Below are 5,288 nucleotides of genomic sequence, written 5' to 3' on the forward strand. Positions count from 1 at the left end.
GTTTGGTCTATAATATGTATTCACCATCGCGCCCATATTTTTGGCGCACGCGCCATTCACTTTACGGTATTCCCTATGCGTCTCTTTCATGATGAGATTCTGTCGCGGCGCATGCGCACCCCCGAACTTCCGGTAGCTGAAACACACGCCGCCAGCTGATTTGGGAGACGCGCATATGGTGGGCCGCATCTGGAGATGGGTCTTCCCTATATATACTAGATCTATGCATTACTCACATTTACCCCTGAGGAAGCCTGCATAGACAGGTGATACGCGTGGGGAATCCTTCCTCCTGCTCCCTCCCTGACTGCACTATGCACTTTAGGTAACTATACCTACCGTTATCTTTATGGCTAAACCACTCTGTTTATATTATATTGTATAATTTGTACTTTGAACATGATAGCACAAAATGGTTGTTGGTGGCTCTAGCCATAATAGGCTTTATTTCCTAGAATATCTACCATATATTTTGTTGCATTGAACTCAGGGATGGTTGCTGGACTTCAGCACATGCAGTGCTTTTTAATTGTTTTTATGTATCTTTCTTGACTCAATAAAGTTTTCATATGTTCGCATACATCCTGCTTTGTTTCTGTGTTTTATAACTAAAATTTCGGATGTTTATATGTTAAGGCCCCTTTGGCCTAGCCATATTTTTCAGACTCTCCTCTTTTTTCTAAACAGGACCTGAAGTGTAGTCATTACTGTATGCAAGCTCCTTCTGTGATAATTATTTGCAAAGCAGTTTCTTACTCCTTAGCCACCTGGCCTTTTTCCCTTTGTTGCATTTTACTCCCAACCTTCCAAAAGTCATACATTTTTATTTTTCCGTTTACAGAGCTGCAGGAGGGCTTGTTATATGTGGGACAAATTGTACTTCTTAGTGTCAGTATTTCATTTTCCATGCAATATACTTGGAAGCTGAAAAAAAAATTCCAGATGCAATACAAGAGAAACACAGTTAAGCCATTTTCTTACAGGCTTCGTATTTCCAACTTTTACTGTGTGGTCCAAATGACAAATTCATTGAGAAAGTATGATCATGGAGATACCAATTATCTTTTTCAAACTTTAGTGTACAGTCATTTTCTGCATGAAGAGCCTACTTTACGTTGATACCACTTTGGTTACTGTATGACCTTTTGATCACTTTTTATTGAAATTTTTTTGTGTGACATAATGGGGAAAAAGCGATATTATAATAATTAATAATAATCTTTATTTATACAAAGCCATGAAATTCTGTAGTGCTTAACAATTCATAGGGGACACATACAAATATAATATTACATTACAGAGTACAAATATTCATATGGAACAATAGAAGTAAGGGCCCTGCTCATAAGAGCTTATATTCTATGAGGATGAAGGGGATGACAAGAGGTAAAAGAGATTGTATAATGGTCCAGCGATAATTTAAAAGGGAACAGTATAAAATAATTTAATAAATAATAAATAAAAATTCTGCCAGAAAACTGGCTGAAAAACCATGATTCCCCCCTATGTGAATATATGCTAACATGAGTAAAATAGCTGTGTTATTAGCTTATTTCATAGACTGTTTATTTTCTAAAGCAAAGAATAAAAGTGTAAATGAAATAGTTGTAAAAGAACACTGATTAGAAAATTAGAGAACACTTTCAGATACCTGCAAATTAGCACCAGGTGCCCAATTAATAATTTGACAAATCATATTTAACTGGCAGCCTAATTTTCCAGTTTTCCAGACACTGAAAAAATGGTATGCCGTTCCAAAGTGACTGAAACCCTCCTGCAGCAGATTGTCTGGATGAAGACCAAAGGGGTGTCCCTATCAGCTAGAGCATGAGAAGTTGATCGTTCCAAGTCTGTGATTTCTAGAATATTGCATCTTTGTAGCATCACAAATTTATTCAATTCACCCAAGAAGGCTGGTCGCCCTTGTAAGACAAATGCAAGAGAAGGCAGGATAATGCAGTGAATCTCCATGGGTAATCTTATCAACACTGCAGCTGGAATTGCTCGCCAATTCAGCACTGAACAGGTTAAGAATTAGTCTTGTCATACAGAGTCACATTTGAAGAGCATTTGTATTGAAAGACCACTCTGCAGTGACCCAACCTCTCACTAGCAGAGAGAATGAAAAGGCTGGACCTTTGTGAGGAGCATGTTGTTTGGACACTAGCTCATAGTAACGAATAACATGCAAAAATGCCATATACTGCAATACAGAAGTAGGAACGATCTGACCATCTAGGGTTAATGTACCCTAGATGGTCTAAGAAATAGTGAAAAAAAAGAGAAAAAAAAAAGTTTAAAAAATTAATGAAAAATATTAAAATTTCAGATCACCCCCCCTTTCCTTAGAACTGATATAAAACATAATAAATTGTAAAAATCACAAACATATTAGGTATCATCGCGTCCCAAAATACCCGATCTATCAAAATATAAAAACGGTTATGGCCGGCGGTGACCTCCGAGACGGGAAATGGCGCCCAAATGTCCGAAATGCAATTTTTACCCCTTTTTACAGTACATAAAAAATGGAATAAAAAATAATCAAAATGTTGCACAGTCCTCAAAATGGTAGCAATGAAAACGTCGATTCATTTCGCAAAAAATGACATATAACACAGCTCCGTACCCCAAAGTATGAAAAAATTATTAGCGTCAGAAGATGGCAAAAATGTTTTGTTCTTTTTTGTACACATTCGTTTAATTTTTGAAAATGTATTAAAACGCAATAAAACCTATATAAATTTCGTACCACTGCAATCGTACCGAACCAAAGAATTTGGAGCGCACAGTCAAAGTCGTAAAAACTGAGCCCACAAGTACGTGACGTCTTTTTTAAAAAGTTTTTCCACATTTGGAATGTTTTTCCAGCTCCGCAGTACACGGCATGTTAAAATAAATAACATTACTGGAAAGTAAAATTTGTTACGCACAAAATAAGCCCTTTCACAGGTCTGTTCACGTAAAAATAGAAAAAGTTTTGGATTTTTGAAGGTGGAGAGCGAGAAATGAGCGAAAAAACCCTGCGTCCTTAAGGATTCTCTTTTCCGAGAATGTCCTGGTAAAATTCATTATGTCCTGGTAAAATTCATTATGGCCAATAGTATTGCAGTAGTCTATCTTCTGTCTTTGATATATGCAGCTGAGACTAATAAACCGGGGGAGATTTCTACATACACTAAGAGACTGATGTGTCTTGGTTTTTGTTCTCTCATTCCGGTACCGGGCAGCCCTGAAAGGGTTAATTTGAAAGTCACCTTTACAACTGATAAGAGCGGTTTAAGCCCTAGATAAAAATCTCTATCAGTCACAAACAGGAAAAGAAAGCTGTAGCCTTTTGAAGTTGGTCACTGTCATTACGTTTGTAAACGTCCTTTCTGCACGGGGTATGTGCAAATAGGACGTACATAGCCATATGGCAGCCATAAAGGGGTTAATATATTAAAATAATCCTATACTCGCCTTCCATGAGCATAGGATGTGGTTGTTCTAATCCGAAAAATCCATTTAAGGCCACCTGCAGACGAACACATGGGGGCCGTTACTACGGCCACACAATTTGTGGGCAAATCACAGCCCCCATTAATGTCTAATCTAATGTGTCAATGTGAAGTGAGTTCACACGCCTAAAACTATCCGCACATGAACATGTATCGGTCCAAAACAACACAATGCTTCGAGTTGTGATCAAATCTGAAGATTAGACAGTTTAGATATTCATGCCAAACCTTTCAGACCCACCCCTACAAAATATAGTCATTGTTGAGAAGTTATAAAAAAATGCAACAAAGCTATATAAATATAGTAGCTCCATGGTCCAAATAATAAAGTGGAAGTGTCATTTGGACTGCATAGAGAAAGGCTTCAAAACAAAGCCTACCAGAAAATGGAGTGACTGTGTTTTTATGTCTGTCCCATCACATTTGGAATTTTTCCCAGATCAATACTTGAAATATTAATATATTAAAACAATAAGTCATAGGCTCGTGCCACACACACCGCTTTGTCTGCGTTTGAAAACACAAACGCAGACAAAGCAGCACCCACCGGGGAGGGCCGCAGCCCGATCGCATCGGCATTTCTATGGAAACGCCTGCGATCAGGAATGAGCCGCCAGTGTTTTGCGTTAATTTAATGCAAAACACCGGTGGCTCGTTCCCAACCGCAGGCGTTTCCATAGAAAGCGGTGATGCCGGGGAGGGGGGCACAGTAGGAAGCAGAGCTCCCGGGAGAGCTACAACATGAGGGGGCCCTGAATATGAGGGAACTACAATGTTAGGCCGCTGTCACACATACCGCTAGACATCCGTTCATAATGCGATGCTAGCGCACAGGGGGAGGTCCTCGGCCCGAACGCACATGCGTTTCCAGGGAAACATTGATAAGCCGATCGCATGCGTTTCTCTGGAAAAGCATGTGTGTTCGGGGCCAAGGACCTCCCCCTGTGCGCTAGTGTCACATTATGAACGGACGCCAAGTGGCGCGAATGTGACCGCGGCCGCAGGGGTAGATTGGCGCCACTAAACTACGTGGGGTGGAGTAAGGGGTTATATATGCCGCAACTCTTATCCCTCTTGTGCCACTCCGAAATTTGGGGGAATGAGGTATAGCTTTTGAAAGGAAGGAGTTAAAAAAAAAAAACACACATACCACTGAAGGCTGCATCCATTATAGAAAAACACTGGAAAACAGTCACATTAGTTTCCAGAATGAAGACTGTAAATTATAAGTGCCATTTCATACCACTGGTGTACACCCCGCTCTACATTACAAAACTACGTGGCAAGTCCCTTCAGGGTACGAGTTAAACACAGAGAAAAAGCTGACAGGCTATAAGTGGTCGGCAGGCTTGTCACTGAACTAGCTCAGTAATCCTCAGCCGTTAGGTTATACCGCACTGTGTGAACACTGGGGCGCTTCTCAGAGTTGCCGGTTGGTGTGAAATGTGTTGCCACGCATGTATACGGGTGGTATACAGGGCACACAGAATATAACCTGATACTGAAGGAGCTGCCCGGTACTTGCTTACATCTACAGTATACATATATCACACTGCAGTCAGTCTCACCTTACAGCATGGGATATTCCCGCCAAATCACAGCGCACTGATCCCCCGCCCAGGGGCGTGGCCTCACTATAGGAGGCGGTAACAATAGAGACCTCTACCGCTAGAGAGCGGTGCCGCGCTGTATAGAGGGAGTATACATAGAGAGCGGTGTCGCGCTGTATAGAGGGAGTACACATAGAGAGCGGTACCGCGTTGTATAGAGGGAGTACTACAAGTGAGC

The sequence above is a fragment of the Engystomops pustulosus genome, chromosome 4 (genome assembly GCF_040894005.1).
Source record: "Engystomops pustulosus chromosome 4, aEngPut4.maternal, whole genome shotgun sequence".
NCBI lineage: Eukaryota > Metazoa > Chordata > Amphibia > Anura > Leptodactylidae > Engystomops > Engystomops pustulosus.